This window comes from Macaca thibetana, chromosome 5, assembly GCF_024542745.1.
Source record: "Macaca thibetana thibetana isolate TM-01 chromosome 5, ASM2454274v1, whole genome shotgun sequence".
NCBI lineage: Eukaryota > Metazoa > Chordata > Mammalia > Primates > Cercopithecidae > Macaca > Macaca thibetana.
The window spans coordinates 59262935-59279975 of NC_065582.1; the positions used below are offsets into that span (position 1 = coordinate 59262935).

The window sequence follows — 17041 nt, forward strand, 5'->3', positions numbered from 1 at the left end:
TCTGATTTGACCACTGCCAAGATGATTAGTTTTTCTTATCATATGGACATAATTTTAATATTTACTTTTGGAATACGAATAGAAAAATGAGGAGAAAGGATGAGCAAGAAAGGCAGGATGAAGAGACAAAGGAGGTTAGTAGGGAGCAGAAAGAGGAGAAAGAACTGAAAGAAGGCATTGTTACGGTTTAAAATACATAAATTAGCTATTAATTCGTCACTAATACTAAGCCTATACAACATGGCAGTAAGTTGTACATTAAGATTAGAAAGTTAATTTTAATGTATAGAGGGTTGTTCTCGATTGATACCTGCAATGGCTATTTTGACACTTAAGATTTTCTAGTTTGTGGGGCTTTAAAAATATTTTTCCATGTTTTTTTGTTGTGGAAAAATCCATATAAAAAATTTGCCATCTTACCCACTTTTAAGTATACAGCTTGGTGGTATTAAATACATCCATAATGTTGTGCACCCACCACCACTATATATCTCCATAACTCTTCGTCGTGTAAAGTGGAAACTCTGTACCCTTGAATCAATAACTCCTCATTCTCTCCTCCCCTGGACCCTGGTACCCACCATTCCACTTTCTTTCTGTATGATTTTGACTATTCTAAATATCTTATGTGAGTGGAATTAACAGTATTTGTCTTTCTGTAACTGGCTTATTTCACTTAGCTATGATTTGTTTTTAGTTCAGCAAATGTTTAGGTTATCTACAGAAGTTCTGTCTTAGCGATCCAGTTTACACATGTATATGCAATGGAAGCAAAAAACTAGTAAATTGTTAAGCTAATTTATTTCCAAACTATTTTCATAATTTAATTTGACTATGTTGTTTTTAAATGTTCCAGAGTTTTCATCTCTAATTCACTTGTCGTAAGCAAATGTAATATTATATCTATATCACTAGAGAGGGAACTTGATATAAATATTTTTGCAGGACCTATATAAAATGTTATAGTAATATATGTGGTGCATACTTAGAAAAATATAAATGCATATATTTAGTTACATTGATATATGAACATTTGTATTATTATTTATTCAAAATTGAGATCATTCTTACTTTTCAACTTTTTTGTGATAAGTGTCAAAATAATTCAAATAACAAGTCAATGAGATTATTTTACATTATAGACACTGTGTGAGTCCTATGAAGGTTTTTATCCTGCCGAATAATAAAGATAGACTGCCTAACGTGCATACTCAATCCAGAAATAAAACTGAACACTTTGCAAAATAACATGGAAGATGATTTGTGTTCTTAAAAAATTACCAAGATTCATTTTCTTCCCTACTGTGTCACTATTTCATGACTTCCCACAACTTTGAGATTTTTCTGGAGAAAGCTCCTACTCAAGTATATTTGAATCATAGGTAAAGCTTTTATTGTTTTCTCATTTTGAGCTTTTAAGACACCATATTTGAACTCCGTTTTTTGCCAAAAGTAACAAAACATGTGGCTTGTTAGGTTATCTAGACCAAGTAAAACTTCAAATGCAACAAATTGAACAACAATAAAAATAATACTCTACCAACATTTTAAGTTTCTATTAGTTGTTCTTCCTATTACAACTTCTGACATGTGCATTGGTTAGCCATGGCTTTCATCAAAGGCAATTATAAACATCCATTCCACCATGACACTACAAAATCTGGGGAAGATGATAATAAAGTTTTCGGGTCACTTACGCTGTGCAGTGATTCACACTTTACGTTATAATTTCACTGGAGACTGGATTATTTGTGACTAAATCTAACCTGACGCAAAAGCTAACCATAATACTGACTTTATATACAATATACTATTACTCGGTCATAAAAAAGAATACAATTATGTCTTTCACAGCAACAGGGATGGAACAGGAAGCCATTACCTTTAGTGAAATGACTGAGAAAGAAAGAGTTTGAAAAATGTGTGTTCCCAACTAGAAGTGAGAACGAAACAGTGGATACATACAGACATATAGAGTGGAATAATAGACATTGGAGACTCCAAAATGCTGGAGGGTGGGAGGGAGGCAAGGGATAACATCCTACCTATTGGGTACAATGCACACTATTCAGGTGACGGATACACTAAAAGCTCAAATTTCACCGCTATGCAATATATTAATGTATCGCAACTGAACTTGTACCCCTAAATCCATAAAAATAAATAATTTTTGAAAAATAAAAAATTAAATTGAATTGAATAAATTTAAACTCATACGCCAATTTCTAAGAACAAGTGAACCAACATTTCTGAAAATAAATAAAAATTGTTATTACTTTTACATTCAGAATATTTTAAAGAGGTATCAAAATATACAAAATGTGAATTACTATTATATCTGTTGGGTGTATACCAATGTAACCTTCAAAGCAGCAAACCCCAGTTTATCAGAAGTTTATGGCTTCTCCTAAACTAGGGTTTGCTCAGATCAGAAATTTAGATTTCCCTACCGTGTAACAGCTAATATATAAAACCTATGCAATGGAAAAGGAAATAAAGTATAAAACAATATATATTTTAATAGATTATCTCTTTTACAATATGGATTATACATACCATCTAAGAGAAGTGGGGTTTCTCCCTACTAAGGGCTACTCACATGTATATAGCATCTTGTCTTCTGCTTTCCCCAAAGCAAGTATCAATGAATACTTATATCTGAAGATTTGTATTCATATTATTTCTGCAAATCAAATAATTAAGTTCTACTTATTCACATTTTTATTTCTCCAAAGAAATCTGAAACTAATTTGGAAAATACATTGTGTTTTTTTCTGCATTATTCAATAACAACCCGGAGTAAAATATTTATTTTTAATATGTGAAAATTATTGCATGCTTACTTATAGATACTATGGGCTTTCCAAGTAGGTACCATGTCTTGCTCATCAAAGTATTACCACAGTGCCCATTCCAATGCCTGACAAAGTAGAGACTCAATAAATATTCCAAGAAAAAAAGTAAATTTCAGCTATTAGTTTCCAGGATGATAACTAGTTTTTCTATACACTAATTCTGATTCTGCAGTCTGGTATGGAGATTATAAATGTATATATACGAATTATAGTATAGTCATAAATAAATAATGCCACCTTTTCCCTAGGGGAAAGTTCATAATGATTTTGGTTAAACAAGGATTATGAGCCTTTTAAATTACTTGCAATTAAGAATCAGAACACACCCTTGTCTTATGGCTCTTTCAGAAAAATATTCTCTAAGAATTTCAGTACAGTCCAGGCTGTAATTATAATTTACAATTACAACTGACAATTACAAGATAGTAATAAGAGTAAAGCTATTCCTTCTTTCAATTCAACTAAATTATAAGTGGATTCTACTCCAAAATTCATATTGAAAATAATGTAAATTCAAAATAACTTTCTCCACTAATTTATTCTATAGGCACTCTGTTATGATTCTAAATAAATGATAACAAAGTATACAATGATCCCATCTTATTAGAGATATAAATCTATTTTTCCTAATAAATATTATACTTGGCCAATAGCATTTCTGACCATGGCAGAGTGTGCTTTCCATAGATAGCCACAATGATGCCTTCCAACTCACGTAATCATCTCCTTGAACCTGGAAACATGGTGAAAGTGACTCCACAACTCTTCTTGAATTATATTAATGCCATACACCTCTGTTTTGTTTCTAAGGATGCTCCCACTTGGAATACAGTCACTACGTTGCAAGCAAACTAAAATTAGCCCTCATGGAGAGTGGATGTTTCAGCTGACATCCCAGCAGAGGTTCCAGCTGACATTTAGCATCAACCCTTATTTATATGAGAAAAGTCATCCCTTTCCCCAGCCATAGAATCACCTCTAACCTTCATGTCTTTCCAGCTGAAACCCATACTCTGTGGAAAACAACTAAGCTCATCCCTGTACTGAACAAGAAGGCCTTAAAATTCCCCTCAACTTGACTAATCTCAGACAGGTTTCTTTCTGACTGCAAATCCATGACCTTTCTTTTATAGAGCATTTACTTAAGAAAACTTGCAATTAGAAACTTTTTCTCTGCCTCTATGAGATATAAAGTTTCTTCCCACTTCTCACCAGTTTTACAAGGAATGTCTTCATCAAAATTTTAGGAACCATCACTTTGAAATGTATATTCATTTAAGGAGATATTGTCCCTAATTTTGAATCTCTGTGGGAAGTTAGGAGTCTAACTTCAAGCAAAGATAGATGACCTAGTCACTTTGACCAATTCTTTGCTAATGTCATCTGCTAATATCTTTGCTAATATTTTTCCATTAGCTTACTCCAACATTTAAAAATTCTCCCACCTTTTCTTTCAGTGAAGTTGAATATAATTGCTCTCCTTTATTGAAATAGTCTTGATCTATATTGCAGAAGTCTTGAGTGAAGTCTTCCTTACCTTTTTAACTTTTTCTAGAAATGGGGTCTTCTTATGTTGCCCAGGCTGGCTTCAAACTCTGACTTCAAGTGATCCTCCTGCTTCAGCCTCTGGAGTAGCTGGGACTACAGTTTCCTTGCCATTTTTAACAAGTGTCCAGAGCATTTTGTTTCTTTTATAGTTCCTGGTTGAACTTTTAACCTACAGAATTCATGTGCATTTTAAAAGTTTTTCTGTCATTAAGTTTAGGGTTATTTTACTATGCAAAAATAGTAGTTAGAACACAGTCTATCCTGAAAAAAAAAATCACTGCAATATATAGTTGAAATTGTATATAAACTAAAAATATGAGAGAACAGTACTATTTTAATGCAAGTAATTAGAAGAAAAAATGGGAAAATTAAGAATTTTAATTGATCCTTTTCTCAAATATACCACAATTATATACTTTTTTTAACCTTTGTCACAGAAACCTAGCACAATTCATGCTGGAATGGAGGAAATCGTTCACCTTCTCTTAACCAACAATTGGACTGATGACTGCTGTCAGACAATGCTCATGATCAAGGTTAGATTCACCATTCATCCCTTGTCACTACTATTAACCTCAAGTGTTAATCACTGCTATCAATTCTATTTTACCCTAATCATAATCTTCCTTTGTCAATTGGAAGTTTAAACCTTCTCTACTCTCCTCATATGTTTTTTTGTTCAACACTCTTTCACTCATCAGTGTAAACAGAAGCCATGAAACCAATTATAGTGTAGACTCATCTGTTTCTATTACTTTTGTTTGTTTGTTTTAGTAAATGAGATACCACTCCTTCTGTCTTATGCCGGTTCCATCAACTACACTTTAAATTTCAACACCTGCCACATTCTCAGTAGGAACCTCACCATAGAGGCAGGCAATAATAGACGTCAAAATTTCCATAGACATTTTGTTCGTAAATATAACAATTTTTTTCACTTTCATATTGCTTGACTTCTCAGCAGCATTTGAGAATGTACATCTGCAAACCCAAAGCTCAGGCAACAAAAGTAAAAATAAACAAGTGAGACTACATAAAACTAAAAAGCTCCTGCACACACATACACACACACACACAACAAAAAGAAAACAAATTCAACAGAGTGAAGACTGGCGAGAATCTAAGGATTGGGAAAGAAGAACTGCAAACCATGTATTTGATCAGGTGTTAGCATCCAAATTATATAAAGAATTCACACAACTCCATAGAAAAAAGAACACAAATAACCTAATTAAGAAATGAGGAAAGAACTTGAATAGATATTTTTCCAAAGAAGACATACAAATGGCCAACAGATATGTAAGACGGTGCTCAACATTACTGATTAACAGTGGAATGCAAATCAAAAAACCAAAGCGTGATATCACCTCACACCTGTTAAGATGACAATTACGAAAAAGACAAAAGATAATCATTGTTGGCGAAGCTGTGGAGTAAAAGGAAACCTTGTACATTCTTGATGGTAATATAAATTGGTACAGCAATTCTGGAAAACATTGTGGAGGTTCCTCCAACAATTAAAAATAGAACCACTGTATGATTTAACAATCCTTCTGCTAGATATAAAAGAAATACAAATAGGACCTAGTAAAACAAGCTTTTCTCCCATGTTCATTGCAGCATTACTCATAATGTTCAAGATATGAAAACAACCTATGTATCCATTGATAGATAAATTGATTAAAAAGGACATATTAATATAAATGAGATTTTATATATATATATAAATATATATTTATATATATATATGAAAGAGATACTGCCATTTCTGAAAACATAAATCTGCCACAACATTCATGTTAGTAACCCAGAGGACATTAGGCTAAGAGAAATAAGCCAGACACAGAAAGAAAAATATCGCACGATTTCACTTATACTTAGCAAACAGAGAATAGAACAGCAATTACTGGGGAAATCAGGGGAAATAAATAGAAGGAAGTGAAGTGAGTCAAAGGTTATGAACTTGCAGCCATGTAGAATGAATAGGTCTAGAGCTCTAATGTAGATTATGAGGGTTATAGTTAACAATATTGTATTGAATACTGAAAATTCACTAAGAGAGTAGATTTTTAGGCATTGTTGTTTTGGGGGAAAAGGTAATTATAAAAGGTGATGGATAGAATAATTTGCTTGACTGTAGTTGTCATTTCACTATATATATTAGTTTGTTTTCAAGCTGATGATAAAGATATTCCTGAGAGTGGGTAATTCATCTGAGAATGAGGTTAAATGGACACAGTTCCACATGGCTTGGGAGTCCTCGCAGTCATGGCAGAAAAGATGAAGGAAGAGAATAGGGACATCTTACATGGCAGCAGGCAAGAGAATGTGTGCAGGGGAACTCTCCTTTATAAAACCATCGTATCTTTTGAGACTTACTCACTATCACCAGAATGGCCTGGGAAACACCTGCCTAATCATTCAATTAGCTCCCCCTGGGCTGCTAATAAAAACGTACTCAAGACTAGGTAATTTATAAAGGAACGAAGTTTAATGGACTTACAGTTCCATATGGCTGGGGAAGCCTCATAATCATGGCAGAAGATGAAGAAAGAGCAAAGGGACATCTTACATGGTAGCAGGCAACAAAGAGAGTGTGCAGGGGAACTCCCTTTTATAAAACCATCAGATCTCAAGAGACTTATTCAATTTGATGACAATAGCACAGGAAAAACCTGCCCCCATGATTTAGTCACCTCCTACCACAATTACCCTCCCACAAGAAGTAGGGATTATTACAATTCAAGGTGAGATTTGAGTGGGGGCACAGAGCTAAACCACATAATTCCACCCCTTGTCCTTCCCAAATCTTATGTCCTCACATTTCATGCCTTTCCAATAGTCCCCCAAAATCTTTTTTCTTTTTTTTTTTTTTTTTTTGAGACGGAGTCTCACTGTGTCGCCCAGGCTGGAGTGCAGTGGCCGGATCTCAGCTCACTGCAAGCTCTGCCTCCCGGGTTTTTACGCCATTCTCCTGCCTCAGCCTCCCGAGTAGCCGGGACTACAGGCGCCCGCCACCTCTCCCGGCTAGTTTTTTTTTTGTATTTTTTAGTAGAGACGGGGTTTCACCGTGTTAGCCAGGATGGTCTCGAACTCCTGACCTCGTGATCCTCCCGTCTCGGCCTCCCAAAGTGCTGGGATTACAGGCTTGAGCCACCGCGCCCGGCCCAAAATCTTAACTGAGTCCAGCGTTAACCTAAAAGTCCACAGTGCAAAGTCCCATCTGAAACAAGGCAAGTCCTTCTGGCTATGAGCTTGTAAATCAAAAGCAATGGGAGGTATTGGGTAAATACACCCATTTTAAATGGGAGACATTGGCCAAAATGAAGGGGCTACAAGTTCCATGCAAATCCGAAATCCAGCAAGGCACTCAAATCTTAAAGCTCCAAAATGATCTCCTTTGACTGCATGACTCATATCCTGGTCATACTGATGCAAGAGGCAGGTTCCCATGATCTTGGGCAGCTAATGCTTTTGTGACTTTGCAGGGTACAACTCCCTTCCTGGCTGTTTTCATGGGCTGGTGTGGAGTGTCTGCAACTTTTCCAGGTACACAGTGCAAGCTGTCATTGGATCTATCATTCTGGGGTCTGGAGGATGGTGACCTTCTTCTCACAGCTTCATTAGGCAGTGACCAGTGGGACTCTGTGTAGAGGGTACCACTCCACATTTTCCTTTGTCACTGCCCTAGCAGAGGTTCTCCACGAGGACCCCACCCCTGCAGCTAACTTCTGACTAAACTTCCAGGCATTTCCATACATCCTTTGAAATCTAGGTGGAGGTTCTCAAACCTCATTACTTAACTTCTGTGTACCTGCAGGCTCAATACACATGAAAGCTGTCAAGGCTTGGTGCTTGCACCCTCTGAAGCCATGAGCCTGAATTTACCTTGGCCCCTTTTAGCCATGGCTGGAGCAGCTGAGATGCAGGACACCAAGTCCCTAGGCAGTATGAGGCAGGGGGGCCCTGGACCTGGCCAAGAAAACAAATTTTTCATCCTTGGTCTCATGGCCTGTGATGGGAGGGGCTGCCCTGAAGGTCTCTGACATATCTGGAAACATTTTCCCCATTGTCTTGGTAATTAACATTTGACTCCTTGGTACTTATGCAAATTTCTGCAGCAGGCTTCAATTTCTCCCCAGAAAATGGATTTTTCTTTTCTATAGTATTGTCAGGCTGCAAATATTCCAAACTTTCAAGCTCTGCTTCCTTTTGAATGTTTTGCTGCCTAGAAATTTCTTCCCCCAAATACCCTAAATCATCTCTGTCAAGTTCAAAGTTCCACAGATCTCTAGGGCAAGGGAAAAATGTAGTCAGTCTCTTTGCACAGCAAGAGTGACCTTTACTCCAGTTCCCAGCAAGTTCCTCATCTCCATTGGAGACTACCTCAACCTGGACTTTATTGTCCATATCACTATCTGCATTTTGATCAAAGCCATTAGACAAGTCTCTAGGAAGTTCCAGACTTTCCCACATCTTCCTGTATTCTGAGCCCTCAAGATCTCTAGGAAGTTTGAAACTGTCCTGTATTTTTCTGTCTTCCTCTGGGCCCTCCAAACTATTCCAACCTCTGCCTGTTACCCAGTTCCAAAGTCACTTCCACATTTTAGGGTATTTTTGCAGCAGCACTCCACTCCTGGTACCAAAATCTATGTTAGTCAGTGTTCGCTAGAGTTACAGAACTGATAGGATAGATATATATATAAAAGGGAGTTTACTACAGAGTATTGACTCACACAATCACAAGATGATGTCCTACAACAGGTGGTCTGCAAGCAGAGAAAAGATGAAGCCAGTCTGAGTCCCCAAACCTCAAAGGTAGGGAAGCCAACAGTGCAGTTTTCAGTCTGTGGTCAATGGCCCGAGAGCTTCTGGAAAACCACTGGTGTAGGGCCAAAAGTCCAAAAGCTGAAGAACTTAGAGTCTGATGTTCAAGGGCAGAAAGCATCCAACATAGGAGAAAGATGGAGGCCAGAAGACTTAGCCAATCTAGTCCTTCCACATTCCTCTGCTTGCTTTTATCCTAGCCACACTGGCAGCTTATCAGATGGTCCCCACCCTGATTGAGGGTGGATCTGTTGCTCCTAGTCCACTGATTCAAATGTTAATTTCCTTTGCCAGCACCCTCACAGACACACCTAGGAATAATACTTTGCATCCTTCAATCCAATCAAGTCGACACTCAATATTAACCATCACACTATATAGGTGCGTATACCAAATAGTTGTACACCTAAAATGTATGCAAAAATATTTTTAAAATGGAAAACAAAGGCACATATGAAAAAAGAAAGCACATATTTGAAAAAAAAAGCTGCCATAAATTTCTCGTACCACTCTAATTTCTTAGGCTTTATATTTTTGATTAGTTTCATTCACTCTAGCATTCTTATTTCTCCACTATGTTTACTCTGTGCATCCGCATAGCTTCAGTTACCAATTATATATTTCCATCTCACAAAACTGTATCTTCATTGAAGATCTGGTTTCAAAATTTCAAAAATATATAATCAATTGTCTCCTGAATATGTACATTTTAATGCCTTATAGGCAAATGAAAGCAGAAGAGAAGATTTTAGCAGAAGTAACAGGATTAGAAAATAGAGAAAAAGAAGGAAGAGCATTTAAAAGAATATACATGGTATGTGACATAGAAGGCTCCCAAATGAGAATGAACTGCAGTGTCAGAACAATAATGTTAATATAATAAGTACAATGCATATTATTTCCGGTGAGGGAACAAATTGAAATGGCGGAAAATAAGTATGGAGGTCAAGTTCCTGAGATTATTATGCAAGGAGGTTGATCCAGGATATCTGTAGTACTATTAAAAACTGAACAAGGCTAAGAGATATGATAGAGGCCTATTTACTCGGGAGTAGAAAAAGTAATAAGAAATTGTTTTATGCAATATTATTTATTGTATAGCATTTATTAAGTGCTGGACTCTATAATGAAAACTTTGAGTATATCCCTGCAAAATTGTTATTAAGTAGAGATTCTTATTATCCCAATATTTCAGATGAAGGGTGTGTGAAGAGTTGTATATCTTGCCCAAGTTCAGGAAGATAAATAAGAAGTAAAGCTAAGATATACTCCCAGCTATACTGACTTGAGTTCATGCTTTACGGCATTTGTCGCAGTTTTAAAGCTAAAAAAAAAACAAAGCAAACCAAACCAAACAAACAAGAAAAACCTCTTTCTTTAAACGAACTTTAGTCAGGTTTCTCTGAGCCCTTCTCTTGACTTGGCCTTAACCTTAGCCCCCATCCTTGCTATGGATGCATGGCCTAGTTGTAGCAAAAATTCTGCTAAGTCAGTTTAACAAAAATTTCCCACCCTTGATATCTAATCACTCTTTATATATAAGCAAATTCATCATCCCTTAACTTTGATAGCTTATCCCCCAGCCTATCTTCAGCAAGAATTCTATTAAGTATTCTTACACAGAATTCCCCCACCCTGATGTTTCCTCTGAGTAATTTTTCTATTGATTCCTCTAATTCTGCTGGTTGACTGTATATTTCCATTGTCTTTGCTATACTCAGAGTTGAGAGTTATTTCACTACCCAATTGCAGTAGATTTTATGCCTATCACAATAGTGCTAAATAGTATTCCTCCTCAACAAACTATGCCCCGAAGGAGCATACCTCAAAATAATAAGAGCCATCTATGACAAACCCACAGCAAACATCATACCAAATGGAAAAAAAGTTGGAAGGATTTCCCTTAAGAACTGGAAGAAGATGGGGATGCCAACTCTCAAGACTCCTATTCAACATAAAACTGTAAGTCTTAGCCAGAGTAATCAGACAAGAGAAAGAAATAAAAGGCATTACATAGGAAAAGAGGAAGTCAAATTATCTCACTTCACTAAGGATATGATTCTATACCTTAGAAAACTCTAGAGACTCTGACAGAAGTCTTTTACAACTAAAACTATTTAGTAAAGTTTCAGAATACAAAATCAAGGTACAAAAACCAGTAGCATTTCTATACACCAGTAGCATTCAAGCTGACAGGCAAACCTTGAATGCAGTCACATTTACAATAGCTACAAAAAAAAAAAAAAAAAAACCTAGAACTATATCTAACCAAGAAGGTCAAAACTCTACAAGAATTTGTAGAGATGGAAAAACATTCCATGCTTGTGGATAATTAAAATGACCATTTCTTCCAATGCAATCTAGAGATTGAATGTTGTTCCTATGAAACTACTAATGTCATTTATCACAGAAATATAAAAAAGGGTATTCTAAAATTCAAATGTAACCAAAAAAAAGCCCAAATAGCCAAAGTAGTCTTAAGCAAAAAGAACAAGCCAGAGGCATCACATTCCTCTATTTCAAATTATACTATAAGGCTACAGTAACCAAAACAGCATGGTACTGGTACAAAAATGGGCACATAGACCAATGGAACCAAATTGAAACCCCATATATAAGACTGCACACCTATAACTATCTCCAAAGTCAACACAAATAAGAAACGAGGAAATGACTCCTGTTCAATAAGTGGTGCTGAGACAAATGGCTAGCCATATGCAGAAGAATGAAACTAGACACCTGCCTTTCACCATAAACAAAAAGTAACTCAAGATGGATTAAATATTTAGTGTAAGACTTCAAAGTATAAAAATCCTAGAAGAAAACCTAGGAAATACCCATCTCGTCATCAACCTTGGAAAATAATTTATGGCTAAGTCTTCAAAAGCAATTCCAACAAAAACAAAAATTGACAAGTGGGACCTAAATGAACTAAAAAGCTTTTGCACAGCTACAAAAACTATCAATGGAGTATATCAACAACCTACAGAATGGGAGAATATATTCATAAACTATGCCTCTGACAAAGGTCTCATATACAGAATCTATAAGGAACTGAAATCAAGAAGTGTAAAATAAACAACCCCATTTTAAAAATGGGCAAAAAACATGAACAGACACTTCTCAAAAGAAGATGTACAGGTAGCCAACCCAGATATAAAAAAGTACTCATCATCTTCAGCAGTCATCAAAGAAATGTAAATCAAAACCACAACAAGACACCATCTCTTACCAGTCAGAAGGGATATTAATAAATGATCAAAAAATAATATGCCAGCAAAGCTGTGGAGAAAGGGGATACTTATACAATGCTGGTGGAAATGTAAATTAGTTCAGTCACTGTGCAAAGTAATTTGGAGATTTCTAAAATAACTTAACACAGAACTACAATTTGATCAAGCAATCCCATTACTGGTTATATGTCCAAAAGAAAACCACTCATTCTACCAAAAACACATATGCACTTACACATTAATCGCAGTACTATCCACAATAGCAAAGACATGGAGTCAACCTAGGTGCTCATCAATGGCTAACTGGATACGGAAAATGTGGTACATATACACCATGGAATACTATGCAGCCGTAGGAAATAATGATATTATGTCCTTTACAGTCACAAGAATGCACCTGGAGGCTGTTAGTCTAAGTGACTTAACACAGGAACAGAAAAGCAGATACAGCATGTTCTGACTTCTAAGTGGAAGCTAAACACTGAGTACACATAGACATAAACATTGGAGCAATAGACACTGGGGACTGATGGAAGGGGGAGGGAGGAAAGGAGTGAGAGACTGCCTATTGGGTGCTGTGCTCATTGCCTGGATGATGGGATCATCCATACACAAAACCTAACCATCATGCAGTGCTCCCATTTGACACACTTGCACATGTAACCCCTGAATCTAAAATATAAGCTAAATTTATTTTTTAGAAGAAATAAATAGGTGAAAGTACTGGTAACTTTAAAGTAGTTCATATACGTTGGCAAATTTTGTTGTGTTTCACGAGAGAGAACATAAATGTTTAACATTAAAGATATGTTGGTGGGAATCATGTATTATCCACAAGATGGACTATAATAAAGCATCTTTAAGTTCTTAATATATGAAAAATGTCTATGATATTATGTTACTTTTAAAAAGGACATAAATAGATCAGAATGTCAGTGGTGACAATGTAATGGTAATTGAATAATGGGTGATATCTACTTTTATATGTTTTATTTGTACATTTTTTTGCAGTGAGCATATTTAACTTTCAAAATATGAAATATAATGATGAACATTTTTGAAGTTAAACAATGATAATGAAGTCTTCCTTACTCTTTTAAGAAGTATCAGAATAAATTTCCTTTAACAGTTAATGAAGTCATGATTTGAATAGGGTCAGATTAATCATTGGACCTCTGGACCTTTTGGCCTGGATCCCAAATGTTCATTTCTGAAATCTTTGCCTTCACTCCTGACTGATTGATAATAGATTTATTGGTGATCTGACTCCTGAGCCAATGCTCCAAATGATAATCCATTGAAGTACAGTAAGGATATACTTTGATTCTTATGGTTGCTGAACCCCCACTGACTATATGCTCTACCAATTCTGTTGGCTTCTTCTCTTGTTGGAATGATTACATTAAGGATAATGTATCCTATCCTGTTCAGTTTCCTTTAACAAAATACCACACATTGATTATATTGTAAACAAAAGAAATGTATTTCTCACAGTTCTGAAGATTGGAAAGTCCAAAATCAAGTTACCGGAAGATTCAATGTCTGGTGAGGGACCTTTCCTCACAGATAGTACTTTTGAGCTGTATTTTCACATGAAAAAAGTGGCAAAAAAGCTACCTCAGTCCTCTTTTATAAGCACCTATCCCATTCAAGAGGGCACCACACTCATGATCTATTGACCTCCCCCCCCAGTCTGTCTCTTAATATCATAGCCTTGGTGATCAGAATATCAGCATACAAATTTGGGTGGAACAAATACTTTCAGGCTATAGCAATTTTGAACTTCAGTGGCTCCGCAAAACAGTCTCTTCTAAAACTTCTCTCTTCTCATAGCTCTCACTCCTCCTTCCTCATTTACCACCTTCAATTTTTCCTTCAGTTTCCTTGAATCCTTTGATAAGTTGATCTTCAAACTCCTATGTCTTCAATCCCTCTGTTCACCCCTGTCAGACTTTCCCTTTCACTCCCTCCTTTCAACTCCACATAGTTACTGAAAGTTTAGGACCCCTAATCTCCCACTGGGAACTCTCAAAGGACTCAGGGGCTCTAAAATCAACTACATATCAGGGTAAAAGAAAACCTTAAAAAGGATCCTCCACAAATCTTGGCAAAATGCATTAGTCCTCGTATCGAACAGATAACATAAACTTGTTCCATGTCAGACACACTGTTCATACAAAAATATAAAACGTAGTAAAGATAAGAGACAACTGTTTTATATAAACCAGTAAGTTTGTATTATTTTGTTCACCTGACTCATGGCTAAGATTTTAGAACGGAAGCTATAAGGTCCTTGTTTTCATCTATTTGTATATTTATGTATATACAGGTGAATTTTTCTATTTCGGTATAGTATTACCAAATTAACTTGTAAAATCCTACACAGAAGCACTATTCAAATTGCTTTAGTGATAAGTATGTCTATATAAATTAGATATTGAAAAAATTTCCAGAAATATAGAAACTAACCCAAATGCTTTCTAAGTTCATGGGAATTGGGTAAATATGAGATGTTTAAGATTGTAAAAATTACAAATTCAACTTAAGAACAAATGTACAAATTAAGATGAAATTAAAAATGAATTACTTAATGGAAATTAAGTGCAGTGATAAGACAGAAAACTCCTGAATTCACCTTTTTTAACTTTGTTTTGCTTTTGTAACACATGCTTAACATGAATGTGCTGTAAAAATAGTTAACAGGAAATAACTTGGGATGATGGCTAGTTTTGTTAAATGTTATAATGCTTCAGTCAGAAAATAGTCTCCAAAATATTTTTGGTAACTTATGACTTTAGAGTTATGCTAACTTAAATTAAATAATAGATATTCATTAAATATTTAAATCATTTCTAAGTAAGATGAACTACTGATTACAAAGAATGTGTTTTACTTTATATCCTTTTGAGTTCTTATTTTTAAATAGTACGGAGAGGCTAAATATATTTGAGTATGTTAATTAATAGGTTCTTTTTGCCATAGTGAAAAGTTGCACTGTGAAAACACATATAACTATTAAAATTGTTAGATGTGATATTCATTAAATTTCCTAGCCAGCCTGCTGTAGAATTCTAATATATAACAGACAATTCACAATTGTCTTCTTCTTAGTTTTTTCTGTACAATAAAGTTTACTAATGATTAAAAATTGTCATTAATATATGTAAATGAAACTACTAAAGTAATAAGGATATAAGGTAAAGCATTTTGCATGTAAAGTATAAGGATTTGGTTTTGTTAAGAGAAAGTGAGTACTTTTGTCCTAAGGTAAAATGACTGATTTCTCCAGAAGAGAAAGAGGAAAATAAAGGAAAATCAAATAAATAAAAGTTTTTAAAGGTTTGTGAAAAAGGTATCTTGGAAAAGGTATCTTATCTTGTGTGTCCAAAGATGGCCAGCATTGAATGAATATATATATATATTTTTAAATCAACTTTAATATAAAAATACACACATATAAAACTAGAGTTTGGTTTTCTCTTGGTTACAATTACAATTTTTTCTTGCATGATTAGTTTGCTCTTAAGAGCTTGTAAAAGGCTTTCTTTACCTTTTAAGTAACCTGCCTAAAAATAAACAAAGATTATGTCTTATCAGAATAATTTCCTATGTTTTATGTTAACCTTTATGAATTTGATTATTCAAGCGAAATTAATCTTTTTATTTTTTGAAAGAGCTTTTTTTATATATTTATTATACTTCATATAACTACTTTTGAATCTTTTTATTGCCACTTTGGCTAAACAGGTACAAAGTTACAAAGTATTGTTTCACAGTAACTCAGGATCCTCTTTAGTCAAATATTCAAACCTTTTGACAATTTTGACAATTTTGTCTTCCTAAAATCAAAGGATAAATGAAATCTTGATATTGAACTCACCTTGAGACTTTCTGTAGCACACATGGGAATTTTCAAGGAATTTAGTTTTTCACTTTTTTTAAAAGAGAAATGTTAAAAAATAATTAGGTTTGTTTGTTATGTTCAATTGCATGAAAGTGTCAAATAAGAGATGCTTTACTCTTTCATAATTTATATACATATGGTTAAATATTGCTTATATAAGTATTATGTAAATTTTTAAAAACTACTTTGAAATTTGACAATACTCTTGCTGTCCATGGTTTAGTGTTACCATCTCCTGGTTTAATGTTATTAGTCACAATTCTAGTTATAAAATGTTGTGTAGCACATAAATTACATTTTCTTGGCAAATGACTTTCATCATATCTTTAACCACAGCCGTTTCAAGTTTTTGCCATTCACAGGTAATTTTTGGTTTACTCTGATTTTTCTGTGAAAGCACTTTCACTTAACCGTAGGCCAGAGTGCTTCATCTTCAGTCTAAGGAACTGTCTCAGAGATTCATGAAAAGTACTATGACAAGTATCTGGGACACAGAATTTTGGTGGAATTGCTTAAGTAACTTTGAAACTATACTCCACTATAGTGGAGAAGATGACAGGTTCATAAAGCTGCTAACCCTAACTAAAGCAGTGCAATAATTTATTACGTAGAAGTGAATAAACTTATGAAAAGTAATTGTTATTTTTTATGACTTCTGTTTGGAATATTGCTGT

At 34.9% G+C, this 17041-nt stretch overlaps 1 long non-coding RNA gene across 1 annotated transcript; it reads right to left on the reverse strand.

Annotated features, from left to right (window-relative positions):
• Positions 1-2570: 2570 nt before the first annotated feature.
• On the reverse strand, positions 2571-13981 carry LOC126955708 (uncharacterized). The gene is made up of 3 exons (XR_007726050.1): positions 13783-13981; positions 4301-4572; positions 2571-2683 (listed from the first exon to the last, which is right to left on the reverse strand). It is a non-coding gene; the product is annotated as an uncharacterized LOC126955708 (long non-coding RNA).
• Positions 13982-17041: the final 3060 nt, after the last annotated feature.